At 45.9% G+C, this 22,051-nt stretch overlaps 1 long non-coding RNA gene across 1 annotated transcript in view; it reads left to right on the forward strand.

The window, feature by feature from the left end:
* Positions 1-19,434, forward strand: part of LOC308651353 — a 21,880-nt gene extending 2,446 nt beyond the window's left edge. Inside the window, exons 2-3 of the long non-coding RNA XR_014022527.1 lie at positions 17,698-17,897; positions 19,195-19,434. This is a non-coding gene — a long non-coding RNA (uncharacterized lncRNA). The remainder of the gene's footprint in view (positions 1-17,697; positions 17,898-19,194) is intronic.
* The last annotated feature ends 2,617 nt before the right edge of the window (positions 19,435-22,051 follow it).

Here is a 22,051-nt window from a genome sequence, read left to right on the forward strand (position 1 = left end):
CTCCAGAGGTGATCTTAACCTAATCAGTGCATTAAATCCACTGGTAGGAACTAACTGGGTGGTAACTGTAGGCAGACTGTAGGCGGGTCATCCTTGGGGAGGGAAAAGCTCTCTGCTTCCTGTTGCCAAGTCCAGAGCAGCTCTCCTTGGCCACACCCTTCTGCCTGATGTTCTGCCTCCCCTCAGGTCTCAGGGAATGGAGTCGACTGTCTATGGATTGAGGCCTCTGAAACCAGGAGTCCCAAATAAACTTTTCCTCCTCTAATTGATTGTCAGGTCTTTTGGTCACAGTGGTGAAGAGCTGACTAAGACTTTCCGCTTCCTCATCTTCTGTTCACTCTACAGCCTTGGGCTCCCCCTGTCCCCATCATTGACGTGATCTTTTTAAGATGTCCAGTGACTCATGTTTCCCAGTGGAAGCATTTTGTGTGACTAGTTTGCTGTGTCTTCCTTTCTGAAAAATTTTCTAGTGATTTTTACTCTATTTGGGGGTCACAGACATCTTCCAGTTTCTGACCAAAAATTTGGATCCTTTCTCCATAAAAACATGCATACCTAAGTAGTCATGATTAAGATGCTCTTGATCTTCAGGAACAACTATTGCTTGCGGATATTTGTTATTCTTTTCCTTCATGGGCTCCCTCCCATGTTTCTGTCTTAAATATGGCTTTTCTTTTTGCTTTTTCAGGGATCAGATCATTACCATCTTCTTTTCTTCTTCTATAAATTCCACCTATGTGACTCTGTCCTCTTGTAAGTCTGATATGCTAAGAACCTCAAATCTGCCTTTAAGTCCCTAGACAGCAATACCTCATCTTGGTGGTGTCTCCTCATTCTGTGTATAAGGTCTTCTGTCATCTGGGGTGTGTTTTCTATTACTGTAACAAAACACCTGAGATAATCAACTTAAAAAAAGGAATGGTTTATTTTGGCTCAGAATTTTGGAGGTTTCAGTCCGTGGTTGGCTGGTGCCACTGCCTTGGGCTGCATGGAGGCATTGTATCATGGCCAGAATGCACAGCAGAGGAAGCCATTCATTTCCTGGCTGGGAAGTGGAAAGAGGAAGAGGAAGAGACCTGAGTCCTGCAGCTCCTTTAAAGGGAATACTTTTGTGGCTATTAAAAGTTCCCCCACCTCTAGGTAGCATCGTAGACTGGGGACCAAGCCTTTAACAGGAACCTTTGGGGGACACTCCATATGCAAAACATAGCCAGGGCCAAGTGCTTCTTGGTCTCTTTCCTTCCGTCTTTCGGCTTATTCTGTTGGTATTGAGCACACCCTGAGTCCCTACTGTGACCCACAGACTATTTTCAGCTTCTCTTCTTACTAGCTCCCCTTCCCTTTTACTTCCCTGGCTAATTTTAATTCCTTCTTTAGGGGTTCAGATATCCCCACCTCTTTGAGGAGGAAGCCTAGCTCCATGCCAGACCCCGGAGGGCCATTTCTCTGCTCTCAAGCTCCTGTGCACCTCTCGTTCCTGCAAAGCTGGGGGCTGAGCAGCAGTGAAGAAGTGTCCAGCAGGGAGAGACTCCTGCTCCTGTGAGGGGCTCTGATGTGCGCCTCCTTCAGCGGGCAGTGAACCCCTGAGAACGGCAGCCTATGCCTTTCCCCTTCAAAACCTTGATGGCAAGAGAAGTGAGCCCAAGTCCCTGGCTGTACTGGAGGTGCTGCCAGAGCAAACCTCAGGGGACTCCGCCCCCCCCCCCCCACAGGACGTCCCAGTTGCACGAGCTGATGCCTCTTCCCTGTATTTTTGAGCCGTGTCTTGTGTGAACTGCAGTTGAGAGCATCCTAGCTGATAAGCTGTTTTAACACGGTTCTCTTCTAATCTGACCCTGGGACTCCAACCCCTGCCCCTGCTTGATGGGGTCCCCCTATCTTAACAGAGAGAACCTGTTATGGCTTTGCTGGGTCGATGGCCACAAAGGCCACATTCCACATCTGAAGGTGGAAAATCCATAGACACAGCGTTTGCTTGGTGGCTGATGCTATACATGACCCCTTGCTCCATTTTTTTTTTTTTTTGGCAAAAATTTAAACAAAACACATAATCAGACAATCCTTTTAAAGAAAAACATCATACTCATCAATTACAGGCTATGTAACAGAAAAGCCTTAGATAGTTATCTAATAGTTACTTAGAAAGAAAGAGAATGATATGGGGGTATTTGGAAGCGAAGGCTGCATTCTGGCAATGAACAAGCTTGTGGAGGAAAGATGGACTGGGGCCAGAGTGCCCCCTGCCCTGGAGTCCCACCAACCTGGGTGACTTGGGGATGCCCCGTCCCCTGCTGGCCTTGTTTTCCTCTTCTGTGAAATGAAGGAGGAGAAGCAGATGCCCTCCCAGGTCCTTTCTGGCTCTACACATCTGTGATGTATGGAGGTTTGAATTCAATTGATTATTTTCCAGACTCTTCCGTGTGTGCTGGCTCAGCCCAGCTCACTCTGCTCAGCCTTTCTGACAGTGATAAGTTGCAAAGTCATATAGAAGGGAGTTTTCTGTCTTCAATTCGGGAGACATATCTAGCTCTATTACTTGGGGTAACTCAATTCAATTCACATTTGATTCAATGTTGACTGAATAGTTACTTCAGCCAAATTACCAAGGAGGCTCCTGGCTTCCCTTGTGAACCCTGGGAAGTCTGATGATTTTCTATTCTCTCTCCTTCAATCACCAAACACTTATTGATTGTCTACTGTAGCCTAGATATGGAGCATTAAAGATAAATCAAGTGGGAATTCTGCCTTTTGAGAGCATACCAAATAATATTTTAAATAAAAACAGGCTCTGGTGTCAGTCTTACCTGGCTGAGCTTCCTAGCAGCTCTCCTATTGGCCAGCAAGGCATAAAGTACAAGGAGGGTGGCCAGCCTGCTCTTGTGGGACTCCTGTGACCATGAGGAAGCGCACCTATGAGAGAAACATCAACCACTTTAAAAAGGTCCTACTCTTTAGGGCTCCACCTCTCGACACTGCCACCCTGGCTGCTAAGCTCAAGTAAGGCACATGAACCTGGGTAAAGTATAAGTCCATGCAATGAAGTTTGGCTTCTTACTCTGCAGAAGTAAGAATAATAACTTCACATTTGGCCCTCTGAATCTGTGGGTCCACAACTTGAATTCAATGAATATTTAGAAAAAGAAAGCATCTGTATTGAACACGTGGAGGCTTTCCTCTTGTTATTTCCTAAACAATATAGTGTCACCACTATTTACATTGTACCAGGCATTATGAGCAACCCAGAGGTGATTCAAAACACAGGGGAGGATGTGTGTAGGCTCAATGCAAACCTGGAACTCTTTGCCATCAGGGACTCTAGCATCCTCTGACTTTGGTATTCGCGGGTGCCTGGGACCAACCCCCCCCATAGATTCTGAGAATGGCTGTGTCTGGTTTGCATGGCCATATCTGGTTTGCATGGTGTGTGTTTAGCCTCCAAATATAAAGACCAGCACATGCTAAATGTAGCACAGGGTCAGTTCAGCTGCTCAAGTCATAAAATACAACATGTCCACAAACGTTTGAAGTTTATGGAAAGAGGCTTGGCTTTCACAGAATTTATGGGACAATGACATTTACAGTAGCTTGGAAATGAGCTGAGGTCCTGCAGGTAGGAAAGGGTGGAAGAAGATTCAAGACTGAAGGAGTGTGAGGCGGAGGTTAGCAGAATGACGAGCATGATGGGGTGAGGAGGGTCCCTGAGAAGGGGGAGACCATCACCAGTGTCCCCTGCAGATAAGCCCTACAGTGTGGGGTAGAGCCCTGAGTGCTATGCTGAGGATCTGACAGGCAGTAGGAGCCCTTGGAATTAGGAGAAGACATGGCACCCCTGCTGTGGTTCCATGTGGCATGTCTTCCAACAGGAAATCAGGACTGGGATTTGGATGTGATGTCTGACTTATCTGTGGTTCATCAAGAGGCAACAAGAAAATCAGTGTGGAGCTCAAGGGAACCTCTGCTGAAGTAAAGTGTGAGAGTCATGAGCAAGCACTTATTGACCATATTCATAGAGCACTCGCCATTCCCTAATAGGTATTGAGAATAAGTCAACTTATAAAACAGAGTACCTGCCCTCATGCAGTTTACAGTCTACAAAAGTAGATAACAAAGAGGAAAATACATGAAGTCCATTTTGTAACAACACACGTGTGGGTGGGTGTTTTATTAAATAAAGAGGTTTATTTGGTTCACAATCCTCATGTCTAGAATGTCCAAACAACATGGTGCTGGCACCCTGGGGGAAACCCCTGGCTGATTTGCAGCATGGCAGAGATGTGGGAGAGAACTGACCGTGTGAGGAAGGGCCCCATGTGCAAGCAAGGAAGCAAGAAAGATTGAGGAGAGTGGCCAGCCTGCTCTCGTGGGACTCCTGTGACATGAGAGAAGCATCAACCTGTGAGAGAAGCATCAACCGCTTTAAAGAGGTCCCACTCTGTAGGGCTCCACCTCTTGACACTACCACCTTGGATGCTCAGCTCAAGGAAGGCACACGAATCTTTGGGAGACAAACCACATCCATGCCCTAGAACCGAATTTGAGGAGTGACGAGATAGAGGAAGCATAGAGGCTGTGTGACTCCTTGAACAGGGAGGTGATATTTGAGGACAGAATGTGGAGACTGTGGGTGGGACTCTGCAGGAGGATGGAGCTCAAGGTTGACAATCCATAGCTGAGAATGGTGTTGAGATGCACAAACAGTTCAACGCGGCTCACTGCTGTGGTCAGGACACCCCAGAGGGGACAACCCCATCTAGTGCTTGGAAGCCTCCATTATATATGTCTGTTAGGAGGACAGAAAGAGACCAGGTACCCAGGGCTGCCCAATAGGCAGCCAGAACCCCACTCCTGGAAACTGGGAGTCAAGTTTGTACGAAGGTTGGGATTTAGGGGTCTCACATCCAAGGGCAGCAGCTGCTCAGGGGGACCTGGCTGTATGTGCCCTAGCATGTGGAACAAAGAGAAGATCCAAGGGCAGAACTTTGGGGAGAGAACAAACAGTCCCAAGGGAGACCAAGGACAAGCAGTCTGAAATATGGGAGGGGAGGGATAGCCGGCTGTGCTGAGGCTGTGATAGGAAGGGCACAGTGATCAACACTTGAGGTCACATGCAGAGAGGGCAGAGTGGGGCTGAGGAGATAGGAGGTGGAATGCAGGGGCCTCACGTGAGCACCAAAGGTAAGAAAATGGACCGACCAGGAGCTGCTGGATTAAACTGTTTGCAGTGGAAAAAAAAAAAATAGATGGATTGGGTAATAATATGAGAAAGAGGGAGGATCGTGGGTTTTTCGTTTTGTTTTGTTTTCAAGAATTTGCTCTTTCCCATGGAACGGGTTCTGTGCCAAATCTGGGCCTCAGTGCTGAGGCTGCGAATTCTCTTGGTTTCTGAGCTCTGCAGTGCTGAGGCTCAGGCAGCTGCTCTCCACTTGGCCCCACATCCTGTCTTTTGGCTCGTGTAAAGAATAAACAAACCAAGTGGGCAATGAGCCTGGTGCTTGATCCAGAATATTCTTCAAGCTTTAAACCACACTTGCTCTAATCTGACTGGTGGGTTCCACCTCAATGTTTCTGATTTCCAATTTGCACACCAACTATTTCCTCCTAGAGCCTTATGCACAGTAGGTGAACAATAGGTAATTGTCATTTGATTGAATGAGTTGATGTACAAAGAACTTTGAGGCTCCCATAAAGGGCCAGTATGTCTCACCAAGTGACACTGGTGGGCATGGGCTATTCAAAGTCTGTGTCATATCATCTACGAAGGCCAGGGTGTTCCCCTGGAGATCTCCATTTGAGGATTGATATGCTGCGGATCATTCTTCTATTCTCAAGCATGAGGAATTTTCTTTGCCAACACCTCACCCTCCTAATTTCATTTAAAAACAGATAATCCTCTAAAAAGTCAAATAATATCAAGTAGCAGGGGCCAGGGAAGTGGAAATACAGTGTAGCCAGTGTGCGTCTCCTCTGAGATTCAAGATGTCAAACTGTGTTACTTTGGTTATTGCTTTACAGTATTTCAAATCGTGTTACATTATATCTCGCCACTCCTAAATATGAAGTGAGCCCAGAACAGTCAGATAATGGGCAAGCACAAGGGTTGCCTGACAGTCTGAATTATCCTTGAGTGGCTTGGCATAAAGTGATCACACCGCTCTTTAGGGAGAAGGGAAAAGAGAAAAAAAGAGAGCCAGACACTTCTCTTCGGACCAAGGAACATTGAACTCAGGTTCAGTGACCCACGCTCAGGCAGGGGCAGCAGGCTGGCTGGCTGGTGCTCCTGTCATGCTCTGCAGCCACCCTGAGCTCATCTGAATCTGGAGAGAAAAAGCTGAACCTTCCAAGGTCTTTCCCGATTAAGAGGGCTGCTGCTCACCAGGGAAATTAGTGACAGGTGGAAGTGACCATGTGCTTCACCCTGCAGGGCTGCAGCTCCTCAACAGGCTCGTGACAGCCCTATCCACTGACCCTATCCCGCTATCACAGAAAAGGGGTGCCATTTCTAGGCCAGTATGATTCACAGCTTGAAGGACTCTAGTTTACAAACAGGCATTTCACAGACTAGCGTGTGTGTGCGCACGTGCACACACACACACACTCTCCCTGCTTTATTCCATAGGCCGAGGCATTCTATTTTTACCCCTGCTTTGTATAATCTAGATTTGCATCTCTATTAAAAACTGCAGATAATGAGCCTTTAGAATGTGAGCTGCAGGGACAACCATTGAAGGCAGGGACTGGGGAGAATATGAAGACGGGCAGCAGCTGGGCTTGGTGTGGCCCCAGAGGCCTGCTCCTCACTTGGGTGGGTCTAGAGAGCCTGGCCTTGGGGCCAAGTTAAACCAGGAGGGACATTTCCAAGGCAGATTGAGGCCAATTAATTCGAATTTTTATGAAGAACTGCTGAGGTTGGAGGCATGCATCACAACAAGGCAGGAGCCTGGGGACGGTCCCCCGGTTGGCTCAGAGGAGTGACTAGAATCAGGTATGAGGAGAGGCTCAGGTGAAGCGCTCAGGGAGAATGCTGCATATGGAGGGTGTTGCACTTCTGTAGTTTTGTGTGTAAGGTGTGGCTCATGGACAAGCCAAGAGCTAAGACACAGCCCCACTTCCTCTGTATTTTTGACACTTCCTGACTCATCTTCGAATCGTCTTCTTTCTGCCCCATCCTTCCCCTACACAGTGCCATTTATTTTCTTAAGATGTGTCCTTTGTGACATTCCACTACCACCCAAAAAGAGCCATTCTTCAAAGCATGACTTGTGAAGACTTCCCCAAATCCTCACTCCCCTGAACTCTCAATCTTCTGGGCTCCTTTCAGGAATAGCTCTTGACTTCATTTTATCTTAGAGTGTTTTTTTTTTTTTTTTTAAGTTTTGGTCAATTCCTAAGAGTCCTGGGGAACCCTTCTGAGGTCCTGGAATAATTTTTCTCAGTATCTTTTTATGAACCAAAAACTCAGCAACCTGAAACTAGGAATGCCCAGTGGTGGGGGCTGGCTCTAATCCGACAAGCATCCAGTTTGGGGAGCTTGAGTAATGGGATGTGCTCACCCATGGACTTCCAGAGCATTGTGTTTCAGAGTCCATTCTGGGGCAGAGGGTGGCAGAGGGAACGCATGAGAATTCAGAGAGATCTACCTGTTAGCACTGTTTTTTTTTTTTTTTTTTTTTTTTTTTTTTTTTTTTTTTTTTTTTTTACCCTGGGTTACTTCTCTTCCCTCTTGGTGTAGTACCTGGCAGTACCTGTCGTCCTTCTCCTGAGTGCTTTGCCCATTAGAGTTCCAAGTCCTGGTGGCTCATTCAGTTCATTGAATAAGAGAATGAAGATCCCAGGGAGTCTGCCTCTGAACACCTTCTCCAGGAGTGCTGGCACCTAGAGCACATCTCTGTGTCCTTCTCTTCCACAGCAGGGACCTGCATCAGAGGATTTCTTGCTCGATATTTTGCAGTATGTGGAATCTAGGGTCTTCTGCATGCAAAGCAAGGTCTCTAACACTGAGCAACACCCAAGCCCTTTTTAAAAAATTATTTTGAGACAGGGTCTTGTTAAGTTGCCCAGGCTGGTCTTGAACTTGTGACTCTCCTTCCTCAGCTTGCTGGGCAGCTGGGATTACAGGCATGTCTATTTCCATGATTCATGGAGAAAATCAGCTATTTTCTCCTGTTTATTTCCACCTCCAACCTTGGAAACTTTGAGGAGACAGGGTCTGTTTTCCTTAACTGGAATATTGACAACAGTTGGGGACCTGGTGTGAGTTTATTTCTTTATTGGCTTATCAGAAAGCCGTGTGTGTTTCTTTCTTTGCCACATCATGTAACCTGAGTATGCAGGGTGGGAGTTACAAAATTATGGATTATTAGCCATAGTTCCAGGGTCTCACTGTGGGATCATGTTGTGTTTGAGGATGTAGCTGAGTGCATCTTAGAGGCATCTCCCTGTGGCAGACTGGGTAGGTCAGAAGCTGGAGGTGCATCCCACCTGTTGGACGGTGGTTCATCAGTTAATTTACTGAATGATTACTTACCAGATGTCTACACCGTTCTGGCTTGATGGCTGTCAAGTGCTGAGACGCTTTCCAGGTCAATATCAGAAAAAGGCACCCAAGGGGAAGGCCATAGTCTGTTGGTGGCGGGCCAGGGAAGCAGTTTGCACCTGTGTACCCCACCCCAAATGGCAGGGCTTCCCCAAGTCAGAAGGACAGGCAGAGTGTCCAGAGCTGGGGAGGACAAAAACCAAGACGGACAGCACCAAGGAGATATGCCAGGAGAACAAACCCTTGGGCCCTCTTCTGTTAGGTCATATAACCTCCAAATCTATAGGTTGAATTCTGGCCCCCAAACCCAGAAGGTGAACATATTTGAGAACAGGCTGGTTGCCAACGGAATGGTAAAGGTGGAGTCTCGCTGGAGTAGGATGGTGCCTGCTACAACCCCATGGGGGCCTTATGAAAACAGGTAGAAATGACGCCCACCCTGGGGTTGGAAGCATGGGAGAGCCCTGTGTGAAGATGAAGCCAGAGTCTGCAAGCTCAGGAACACTAACGATTGCCAGGAGCTGTCTGAAGCTGAGGGAGAGACTTCAAAAAATGGGAGAATGGAGCCCGTTCTTCCTCATGGTCCTCAGAAGACACCACTTCTGCCAACACATGGTCTTGGATATCCAGCCTCCAGAACTGAAGGCAGTACATTTCTGTTGTTTAAGCCACCAGGTTATGGTATTTTGATACAGTACCTTGAAAATGAGTCCAAGGTGTGACATTTTCTGGTCCTGAAACAGGACAGTCTGGAGAGATGGCAGGAGCCCAGCCTGGTACAAGCTGTTGTGAAACACAGCGTATACCCCAAAGCAGGTGCATTTGACATGGAGTATCCTGATGCTGGGGACACAGGTGCTGAGTCCTACAGTGCTGAGCTTTCTATGGTCAGGCAGACCTGGGCCCTGGGGGTGCGGGGAGAAGCACCTGTAGCCAGTGACATTGGCGCTCTGCCTGCAGCCCTGTTTTGGTTGTGTGGCTTCCTCTAGGTTTTGTGAGCTTCCTTCCTGACCCCTAGAACCCATAACTTCTTCAGCTGATTATCCTTGAGCTACTGCAGCCTCACCCAGATGCACCAGACCAAAAACTACCCCAGAGTTTATATTCTTCTGAGGCTTTCTATAGTCAACATGGAGAAGGAACAATAAACCCTGCAGTAAACTATGCTCCAGGTGTATTTATTTCAAATTGCTGCTGTAACCAATCACAACCAATTTGATGGCTTAAAACAACACAAGATAAATTTATTATCCTCCTCTTCTGTGAGACTGTCTTAGGTTGTGTTGCCCCCAAATTAATTTGGAGACAGGAGATGATTGACTGAGGATGTGCACCCAGGAGAAAGTGATGATGGTGCAGCAGAAGCAGGGCAGAGAAAGCGAAGAAGCCAAGCAAGAGTCTTGACTTTTGGTGAAGTCCCAACATCAGCCTCATCTCAAAGGGGACCCTAGTGACAGGCAGAATATGGGTGCCCACGGTTGTCAGACTTACCTCCCCAAAACTGTAACTCCTTCCTCATTGAGAAATTGGGTCTTTGCAGATGTGGCTGAAGATCTTGAGAGGATCTCAGAGTGTCTCATTGGGTCGGATGTGGACACGTGCATTCTTACCGGAGAGAAGCAGAGGGAGAGTCGACATAGAGGAGAAGATGCCGCGAAGGTGGAGGCCGGGACTGGAGCCACCCAGACACAGGACAGGAGAAGCCCGCCACTGTCAGAGCTGGGAGAGAAGAGCAGTCTTCCTCTAGAGCCTCCAGAGCGAGCAAGTAACCTGACATTGCTCGGTGGCACTGCTGGGGACTTGTGGCCTCCAGAACCCAGACTGAATAAACTTCTTCTGTTTTTGATGTAGAGCTTGTGGTTATTTGTTATAGCAACTTCAGGAAGCTGATCCTTACCCACCCTGGGCTCTCTGTTTGTCTGCTGGAGTGCACCCTGCCTTGCTCAGGGCAGCTCTGCACTTATTGGATACATCACCCTTCAGAATCAAGGGGACAGCCAGTTGTAGGATTTGGAAGCACAGAAATCTGACCCCAGGGTGTGCATCATTTCTGCCTGTTTGAGATGTCCTCGTTTCACTGTGAAATGAAGGTGAGAGTCATGGGATCACAGCTACCCAATGGCCCCAGACACACAGTTTGGTTCTCACATGGCTTCTTGTCATAGCTACAAGAGACCTAGGCAATGTGTATGGGAAGCAAATGCGTGTCAGCCATCACATACCCATTGGCTTAATGCCACACAGAATTGCTCTTTAATTTAAGCATGCTTTTAGAGAACTACACTAAAGATAATGCTGTGAATTGACAAAACAAACTTTTGTTTTTCTCCCCCCAGGGAACAAAACGTCTTCCCATTTCTGGGCCTACATTTATAACCTAAGTCTGAGTCATGGAGAAGATTAGAGGGCCAGGGCCAGGGCCAGTCCAGGGCGCAGGGTAAAAATGCAATTGTTAGATACTCTCTTAGTATTTCATTAACCAAATCTAGTTTATAATGCGCTCAACTTAATGATCAGTTTTGTTCTTAAGCAAAAAGGTTTCACTAACTTCCAGAGTAGAAATAAATATGCCTTTTGCAATTGCCCTGCTTTCAAATGTCTGTGTGGCATTTTGGTGAAATTGTTTTGAGCTCCTTACGTGTGGGGGTGGGAAGAAGACCAACCTTCCTGTAAATGCTTCCTGGTTGACCAGGTGAATGAACTGGGAGTGCTCTATGTGGAACTCGTCTCTCCTGCTCAGTGCCCTGCTCCTCCAGGTGAGGGGCTAGTTCCGACTCATCCTTGTTCTCCCTGAGGCTGAGCACATGACCTGGCACTCAGAGTTCTCCACACACATTCAGCTTCTGTGAGTTCAGTTCAGTTCAACAAACAGAGCAGCCCAAAGATTCTGGTGCAGTCGTGGTGGAAAGTGGCTGAGGGTTGGGTAATAAAATCTACCTCTGGCCCCTCGTTGATTTGCATAAATTAGCCTTGCAAATGAGTGAGAGCCTGCTTTGCCAGTTAGACCTTTGTTTATTTAGGGCTCAGAGAAAGACGCCCTGGCATTTCTAGTCTTGTCAGACTTCTCAGCAGTATCCAATTTTCTAGGTCCAATATCGTCTGGATTACTTGAGAGCCACAGTCAGCCTGCAGGGCAGGAAGACTTATAAGGACTCTCTATTCTCTCCTGTCACTGAGCCCTGGATATTTATCACACAGCCATTCCTTCCTTCCACATTGAGTGCATGTCTCCAGAGGATAGTATCTGTCCTGTCTGGCTCTCACCTTGAGGACTCTGGCTTTGGCAGTGGTCTTTCTGGCTTCTCATTCTCAGCTTGCCCACCCCCTCCCATTCCCATCCTGTGTCTGCTCCAGGCTTCCTGCAGTCGCCTTGCACAGTGATGCACTGTGGTCTGAGCCTGGCTCCTGCTCTGACCGGCTGCCCCCAGCTTGATCAGCCTGATGGGACATGGAGTACCTCTTCTCTGGCTCCAGTCCTTCCCTGGAACCTGAGCTCTGGAGGCCCATTAGCCAGGCCCTCACCATTTCCCTGGTCCCTGAGGGAGGGGCTTTGGACCACTCTATTAATGAGTCCCCTGGGAAAGGAGCTGAGGCCGACGGATCCGGATCCGGGGTCTGACTATTTTACCTCCTCTCTCCTCTGTTGCTCCCTCCTCATTTCCCATGGTCTGCCTTCTTCTCCTGTCTGTCCTTGGTAATGTTCCCACCCGCACACATTCCTGACCTAACATCTTCCCTCCAAGGACTTGCTTTGGAGCTGTCTTCTAGAAGCTTTGACCCTTTCAGGGATGCTCCCGGTCACCTCCCTGGTTCCTGCTTGATCCAGAGTCACACCATCCCTCCTATGCTAGTGGAATTCCTGTGCTCGATTCCCCCATCCACTCTTCTAGACTTGACCTTCCTTATCTCTGGTCCTTTTAGCAACCCTAGTCCCTTAGCAGAAATGGGAGACTTCTTTACTCTTGACAGATCCTGTCTGGTCCTTTGACCAGTCCCTATTCCCACATGAAAACTATTGTCAAGCCTTGGATTTCTCTATCCGTGTTCTGATAATATGGCCTGAAGCTGTGCTTATCATTTGTACTGGGACACTCCAGTTCCATGGAAGACCACGGCATCAGGTGTCTTCTGAATTGTGAGAAATTGCTGAGCTCCTTGGCACCAGGCCATGCCTGGCACGTTGACCTGGCACATTGACCTTCTGCTACTCACAAGGCGGGTGCCCTTCCCTGGTGTCTGACTCATTGCTCTGCCTTACTCCAGGGAGCTGCCAGACCTTATCAGCAAGCTCTGAGATTTACCTTTCTGTTTATTTGTTTGTTTGTTTCAAGAGCAAGGAATTTTAAGGAGTTCAGACAGCCCAAACCAAGAACACAGAAGAAAACAATTCAGAGCCATGTGGGTGATGACACTGAAGCCCGTTAGGAAACATATTTAATGCCTCAGATGCTTTTTGATTTTTTTTTTTTTTTTAACACTTGACAAGGACGACTTTATGCCCTGGTGTCTCTGTTCTCCAGCTGTTGTCTTCAGATGCACCAGTCATGACCTATAATGTAACACAACTATGCTTTAAAACAAACTTGCCACATTCATTATCACTAATTTGTATCTGCTTTATGATTTTCAAAGCTCTTCTTCACACCTTGCTGTATTTCATTAAAATTCAGGGTGCTTTGAAGCAGTCAGTGGGAGCTTCTGCATTTGTTTGAGAGTTGCAGCCTGTTGCACAGATATTTTGGAAACTTTGATCTGGGTTTTAAGGCATGTAAAACAAGGGGCCTCATTACACTAGACTAGAACAGTACTTCTCAAATGTCAGTGCACATCAGTCTTCCAAAAAAATGGGAAGCTTAAAATATGGCTGCCCAGCCCTGGAACCACCTCCACTCAGTTTCTGATTTAGTAAATCTGGGGTAGGCCTCGTAAAGTGCCTTTCTTTTCCTGAGCTTGGTAGGTCTGCTGGCCCAGGGGCCACATTTTGAGAACTGCTAAGCTAGAGCACAGGTCTTGTCCCTGGTTGGATAAGCAGAACACACACCAGACTCCTAAAGTACACAGAGGGCATAAGGAGGCCAGTGCAAAAATGGTCAGGGCAGATAGGGTTACAATTGTGACATCTTGGAAAGAAACTGAATATCCAACAGCAGGAAAACAGATGGATCAATATGTCAATGAAAAGATGTATTCACACAGTGGCTCACCCCAGGAAAGTTAAAAATGGATGAACTATAGCTACCTGTGTCAAAGTGGGTAAGTCTTACAAATACAAGAATTAATGAAAGAAGTCACACAAGGATGGCTACAGTGTGTCATTTAAGTTTCAAGAAGAAACAAGATGATGCTATGTATCACTTTAATACCTATGTAGTTAGAGTGCAGAGATGTATAGAGATAACTGAGAAAGGTAAACCCCAGGTGGACAGCGTTACTGACCCTGAGGTGGGTATGATGCTGGACAGGAGGGAAGGGGACCTTCAAATTCAAGTGGCAGGCTGTTATGGTTTGGACGTGAGATGTCCCCCAGAAGTTGCTGTTAATGCAGGAATACTCAGAGGTAAAAGGATTGTAAGAGCTGTAACCCAATCAGTCCATCATAATTTGAATGGGCTAACTGGGTGGTAACTGGACAGGTGGGGTATAACTGGAGGAGGTGCATCACTGGGGGCTGCCCTGGAAGGGTACATCTTCCTTGTAACCCTTCTCCCCCTTCCGACCGCACCACAAGCTGAGCAGCTTTTCTCTTCTGGGCACTTCCCACATGACGTTCTGATTCACCTCAGGCCAGAGCAGTGGAGTCGGCTGACCATGGACGGAGACTTCTGAAACTGTGAGTCCCAAATACACTTTTCTCCTTTACATTATTCTTGTAGGGCATTTTAGGTGAAAAAGTTAACTAAAATAAAGGCTGTCTTTCTTAGACTGGGTGAGAGTTTACAAGTATATATTATATCATTCTTTAAATCCTTCTTATGAAATGATAAATGTATATCTCCCCAAGTTCCCACGGGGATGCTTGTTTTTCTAACACACTATTTGTGATCCTTATGCACAGATTATCTGTGTGTCTCTGATGAAATGTACCCCATTGAAGTGTTTATAAATTTTACTCAACAACAAAAATCCCAAATCCAATTAAAAAATGGGCAAATGATCTGAATAGACACTTCTCAAAATAAGTCAAACAAATGACCAACAAGTATATAAAAATATTCTCCTTCACCAGTGATCAGGGATATGCAAGATCACAATGAGATCCCATCTCCCCCTGGTTAGAGTGGCAAAAGTAATGGGTACTAGCAAGGGTGTGGAGGAAGGCAGCTCTTGCACATGCTATTATTGGTGGGATGTCAGTTAGTAGAGCCACTGTGGACACAGCATGGAGGTTCCTCAAAAGATGGAAAGCCGATGTGCCATCTAACTCAGCAGCCCCACTACTGGGTGCATAGCCACAGAAATGAGGCCATTGCATCAAAGGGACACCCGCACTTCCGTGCCCACTGCAGCAGTATTCACAGTACCATATTCTTTACCCACATGGTACTCTGATCATCCATTGTAAGCTTTGCCACAGTAAAGAAAGTCAAAAGAGTCCTGCAGGTGCTAAACATGGGTTTTGGGCAGGAACATAGTTAGAATGCAAATAGTGGCTGTATGAGACTACTCTGAAGGGAAGATAGGGACCCATGTAGCCTGGGATGTTTGACCAAGTGGATCACATTTGTTGATAATCAGTCCTGGATGCATATGAAAGTACAAAACCATACACTTACAGTTTCATTGTTCCTTGTTTTTAAGAAGTAATAAAAATCACTGTGTGGCAGTCTTTAAATTTAGCCTGCCAATACACAGAGCATCTCTAGAATGACTTTATTTTTCTATCACCTGGGGACACAGTTGGGAGTCATTAGAGTGGAAGCAGGCTTGCTTCTACAGGTACCTGACGGGGAGTGCTTCCTTTAGGAGGAGCCTGGCGCACAACCTGGCAGGGTTGGGAGGGGGGGCGGGTTGTTAGGATGCTGACCATGGAGGCTGAAAAGTGCAGACCTGTGTTATTTGGTGGGCACACATGGACCCAGCGAAGACAGGAAGGACTCTGGCGGGGCACTATGCTGACTGAAATAAGCTGGGCACAGAAAGACTATGGCGGTGTGTTCTCCTTACATGGAGGATCCAGGAGATCAAACTCTGAGAATCAGAGAACAGAAAGGTGGTGCACAGAGTCTGTGAAGGCGGCAGGCTCAGGTAGGCATGAGGAGGGGCAAGGATTGGAGGGCATGGGTATGTGGCGTGTTGTGGTTCAGTCACCCACACCGTAGACATAGGCCACGACATCACTTTTTCTCCCATAAATTTACAATTACAATTTGCCAACTAAAAAGATGTTGTCTGTAATAGGGGTCTCATATGGTGGCACATGCCTGTAATCACAGCTACTTGGGAGGTTGAGGCAGGAGGTTCACAAGTTTGAGACCAACCTGGGCAATTTAGCAAGACCCTGTCTCAAAACAAATTAAAAAGGACTGATGGTGTAACTCAGTGGGAGGGTACTTGCCTAGCATGTATGAGGCCCTGGGCTCTGTCACCAGTACTGCATGCACATGCACACACTAAAAATGAACATTTTAGAAAAGAAAGGAAAAAAATACATGTTGTCTATAATAACTTGGAAGGCATACTAAATACCTCGAAGCCCTCAGCTCCAGGGGGAGAAGTTAGACAGGATGTTACCAGTGTTATGCTGAGTTTCCCTGTCGCAAAAAGAAGAAGGGAGGTGCTTTTTGTTATTTCTGGTTTTTGTGGTTCTCTGTTGCCACTTCCACAACACTAGGTGCATTAAGGGGTAAGGAGGGCAGGTGACTTCTTTTGTTAAATGAAAAACTTACCATACCACAGTGCACATCACTGACCATGGTTCTAAACCAGCTGTCATCATTCTGTTCTGGTTGCACTGGGAGCAATATCCAGTAAGACTCTGGGTTGTCTCTCCTGATGACAGCGGGAGTATATTCTGTGTGGGAAAGAAGGTGCACACAGATACTGGTGGCCAAAAGAAGCAACGGTGACATCATCCCCGACTGTCCACCAAAAGTCTGTGCTCTTCCAGAGAAGAGAATTTTACTGGGACATGGTTACCTAGTACTGCTGATGTCTATGTGACTGATTCCTGCCAAAGAACCATTGAGTAAAGTTCCCCTTAAAGACTAGAGAGATTAAAAAGTGGGGAACCTTTCCACCGTCCCTTGCCCATTCTCTGGATGGATTGAGAAGACTCTGGGTCCTGAGAGGATGGGCTGACCCACCAGTCAGGAGACTGAATCCCTGAGTCACTTGGTGGAAGGCTTCTGACCTACCAGGAACACCTGAATTTGCCTTGCTTGCATAAGAATTACATTTATTTTGTGTTAAGCCACTCGTAATTTAAGGTATTTGTTATAGAAGCTAGCATTGCTGTAAATAATCTACTCACATGGAATTTCACTCAATTTGGGGTCTTTACTTTTGTCCTTAGTTGATTGTCTTTTCAGTGGAAAACTAGCATGGCTGGGGGCTGTGGGACTTTGCTCACCCATTTTTATTGTCCTGCTATGCAGGGTTTTACTGAGCCTAGAGTGAACCAGCAGAGCTTTGTGTCTTGCATTAGTGAGCTCTCAATTTTTGCTGGAAGAAACAAGAAAATGCATTTCATTTTCCACTGGTCATGCTGTGATGACAGATAATTAGAAACTTTAATCAATCTTGTTTTGTCAGCATGACTTTCATATAAAAAAGAGACTGTTTTTAAAAAGCCACAAATAAATATAAAATTTAGGGCTGTGAAGCATCAGTAATGAATGATAATAACATTAAGTAACGATATCACACAACCCTTTCACCAAACCTCTTGTGTGTATCAAATTCTTTCCCTCCACACCTCTCTGCGTTTCCATTTGCACATAATTTTCATTTATTTATTTGCCCTTCATATCTTACAAATCACCACTCCAGCTTGCATGGATGTAGGTAGAAGAGGGATTTACAATAGAACTTACTTCTTCCCACTTAATCAGTTTCAGCATTTAACACTTTCAGAGCAGGCCTTTGAGCCAGTGGAGGCTGAATTCAGATTCTGACTTCATCATTTCCAGCTTTGTGATCTTTAGCAAGTTACTTCCTCTCTTTAGGTGTCATCTCTCTTGGCGGATTGGCCTTACCCATACTGAAGAGGAGAAAGGGCAACCTTTCCCTTGGAGAACATCAGACATTGAGGTGGAGGAAGCCCGGTTGCTGGAATGTGGATGCCTGTGGATGTTCTGCCTTGAGGCTCTGGCTCTGCTGGAGATTCTGAAGAGGGATTGAGGGAAAGGCCAATGTGGGGTCTCGGGTACGGGCCATTTGAGCGTGATGAGGCCTGGGGCTCGGCTTGTAGCTAGAGGCCAAGAGTGCAGAGGTCTCACTAAGGATCTAGTTGTGATGGCCATGCAAGGCTTGCGAGTGGACAGAGGTGGATGCTGTCCCACCCTTCCTGGTTGCCTTGTGTTTCTGTTCACAGTAGTTCTTCTGCCTGCTGCTGCTTCTCTCTTGCTGTACCCACTGATCCAAGACATGCCTGTTTTTCAGGCCCCATTGAGTTTTCCTTTCTCCACAAGTGTCTTGGGCAAATGTGCTTCCTGAATCATGCTGTTCTCCTCCATTCTACTCATTTTGCAAGTATGTAGTTCATGTGACTGTCAGTGCAAACTCTAATCATCTTTTCTTGTGGTTTTACTTCTATTTTTCTCGGTTTTCCAACTAGATAGTAAGCTCAGCAGTGCAAGTCTTCATCCATGTAGCCACGGATCACCCAACATCGACCAGGCGCCCAGCCTGCACCAACGCTGTGTTAATAGCTTTCACACAGTTACCACTTTATCCCTCACAGAACAGTGACGGTGATTACTACAGTTTCATAGATTTTTCTTTGAGCCCTAGATTTTTTACTCATTTGTCCACAAATCTAGGGCCTGAATTTCACAGTAAGTGGGAGATCTGGATTTAAGTGCTGTCCCAAGCCTAATTGTCCTTACACAGAGAGGATGCTCTCAAGGTTGACCATGCCTGTTACTTGTTTTGTATTCATCAGAGAATCCAGCTATGCGCTCCACATGTAATTAAAACTTAATAAATCTTGATTAAGTCTTTGGAAAGGGCACAGTAGGGAGGCTTTCCAAGACTATCCCTTCACTTTTAACTTAATCTCTCCCCTTCAGACATGCTGAATGGAGTTTAAGATGAGAAGTGATTTAAATGCTTGTGGATTTTGTTGACCATTCTATGACAGCTCTCATGATCAACAGGATTTGGGGGATGGCTGAACTGTCTGTGGTTTGCTGGTGTGAACAGGCTTAGGATTTGGCACCTGCTGGTGGGATGGACAAGGATGGGGTCAGAGTCTGAGACTCTGGGCCTTGATCTAGCCTATGCTATTGCTTTTGGAAGATCTCAACATTATCTAGAAATCAATATTTATAGGCTTGGTGGCCAGAAAGCCTGCTTAATAGATGCAGTCAACCCTTGGAAGCCCCCAAAGTATTTTCAGATGAATTCTTCTCTAGCTGAACAGGCTCGGTTTTTAATTATGCCAGGGAGCCTGTTACCAGGGCTGCGTTTGTCTTTCTGTCTGCTGAGCATCCGTGTCCTAGTCTCTCCCCAGATCCTGGTGTCTCCATGTGGCCTCTCCACCGTCACTACGCCCAGCCCTGTGGAATCCTGCAGTGAAGGCCAGGCACTCAGCACTCAAGTCTCCAAGAATTTTCCTGTCAGCCTCCCCCCAACACACCCTGAGAAGCACCTGTGCACCCAGCCCCCTCATCCATGGGTTCTGCATTATGGATTCAGCCAACTGAAATAGAGAATATTAAAAAAAATCGCTTCTGTGCTGAGCACAACAGGCGTTCCCTTTGCCATCATTCCATAAACAGTGCTGGGTAACAGCTGTTTACCCAGCATGTACACTGGGCGGGTATCATGAGTCATCTAGAGTGATGTAAAGTCTGGGGGAGAACTGGGTAGGTTATATGTAACACTGTGTTGTTTTATAGGGAGCTCTAGTGTCCCTTGGTGTCTGCAGGAGTCCTGGCACCACCCCTGAGGATGCTGAGGCTCAGCTATATGCATGGAGTGAGACACATGTGCTCCAGGACCTAGGAGACTCTCTGTTCCAAAGCCCTGTGTTGACAGGATCACTTAGAGTCGTTTTTTTGTTTTTTTGTTTTTTTGTTTTGGCCTAGGGGTAGATTCTAGAGATGGAGGCAAGGCAGTCTAACCTCTTCTCCTTTCTTCCAGGTCCCATGACTCGAGGTTGGGTTCTCTGTATTCTGTCACTAACAGGCTGAAGTCAGGTCAATGTAAGGGAGCAATAGCAAGTCACTGAAGTAAGCAAGGGAGTATTTGCTCTTGTGGTAAGACCAGAACAGACCCCTCATCCTTCAGAGAGAGAGGTGGGAGGAGAGAATGAGAGTCCAGAAGAACTCAGAAAAAGACAGAAAACCCAGAGGCCTACATAGGAGCTGCCCTTTCTTTCCAGACTTAATAAATAAGGGGTGGGGGCATGCAATACCAAAACAGAGGGGGTGGGAGTCTGCATTGCTAGCATAAGGAGGAGCTAAAGACTGTAGTTGACCATCACACTTGTGAACTCCTATGGGAGGAGTGGGCGGGGGTGGTGGAAAGGAGCAGTGAGCTCCCCTAGGAGCCAGCAGTGGCTGCTTCTACCCAGGGGGATGAGGCAACTCTGGAGGTGCCATCAAAAGCCAGCCTAGGAAGTGGGACCTGCCCCAGAGAGGACACATGCGCGTGGGGACTTGTCTTACTTAAAAAAGAAAAAGATCATCCACTCAACTGTGTGTGTGTGGGCTCATCCTAGGTCCTGAAAAGGACCTGGGGAGGGAGGAGGGCTTCCATGGCACTTGGGTACAACATTGCCACAATGCAAAAAAGAGAGAGGAAACATCAAATGCTGTGAATCTAGCAAGACAGAGAGTAGAGAAACACATTTATATTAGGAATGAAAGAGAATTTCCCCTATTATAAAGATAATAAGGACAAACTAGATTAATTCTAAACCCACAAACATTTAGGCATTAAAGCTGTTAAGGGCCCAAGGTCTATTGGGGCACCGCACTATCAGCTAACATTCATTCACCCAGACATTCTGAGGACCTGATAACAACCCAAATTACCTACCCTTTCCTCCAAAAAAGAGGTAGCAGAACAATTGAGTGATGGGGAGGAAGAAAACAAGAGATTCTGAGAGCAAAGAGGTAGTATACAAAACTTAGTTACACAACCACCAAAACCTCACATCTGGGACAAACACACAGCTTAGAGGAAATGGACTAAATCTTCAAACATATCAAAACTACCCCGATTCACCCAGGATATAAGAGATAGCAAGAACTTTTAATTATTAAGGAAATTTAATTCATAGCTTAAAATACTCCTGAAAAATAAATCTTCAGCATTAAAAGTTCACTGGTGAATAATACAAACATTTAAACTTGACACAATCTCTTAGAAAATAAAGGAGAGGTACACTTGCCATGTCATTTCACAAAGACAAGATTATCTTGATATATGAAACCATAAATGGGGGGCTGGGGGGGGGAACTATAAAACAAAACCTTCATGAGAACAGATGTAAAAAGCCTCTGAAAATATTAGCAAATCAGATCCAGTAGTATACCAAAGACAATTACAGCATGCTCAAGTGGAGTTGAGGAATTTTTTCCTAGGAATGCAAAGCTAGCTCAATATTTAAAATTCAACAGAGTAAACCACCGTGTTAATAGTCTAAAGAGGAAAAAAATCACATAATATCTAAAATACAGAAAAAGCATTTGAAAAAAATTCAATATTTGCTCATAATACTTTTTTTTCAACAAACTAAGAAGGCAACTTTTTCAGTCCATAAAAGAAGATGGGTAGACTATATTTCATTAATAGAAATTTAGTCTGTGAAAACATCATTAATAGAATGAAAAGATAAGCTAAGGACTGGAAGAATATATTTGAAAACCACATATTTGACAAATGTTTTGTACCTGAATATATAAAGAACTCTCAAAATTCAATAGTAAGAAAATAAATAAACCCAATTAGAAAATAGATACAAGACTTGAACAGATACCCCACCAAAAAGGATACATGGAAGCCAAAGAAATACATGAAAAGATGCTCAACATCATTAACTATTAGGGAAATGCAAATTAAAGTCATGATGAGATATCCCTATGTACTTACTACAAATGAACATAAAAGGACACTGTTGATAGTACCAATACTCCAGATGTGAAGAACTCAGAATTTTCATGCAGTGCTGTGAGAATCCAAAATGACATGAGCACTCTGGAAAACTTGGCTCCTTGTGAAAGTTTCTGATAAAATTAAATATGCACTTATCATGTGGTCCACACATCTCACTTTTAGGTTGTCCTAGAGGAATTAAAACTGTACGTTTACACAGAAACCTACATGGATGTTTATAGCAGCTCTATTCAT

The sequence above is a fragment of the Spermophilus citellus genome (genome assembly GCF_964194105.1).
Source record: "Spermophilus citellus genome assembly, chromosome: 6".
Taxonomy (NCBI): domain Eukaryota; kingdom Metazoa; phylum Chordata; class Mammalia; order Rodentia; family Sciuridae; genus Spermophilus; species Spermophilus citellus.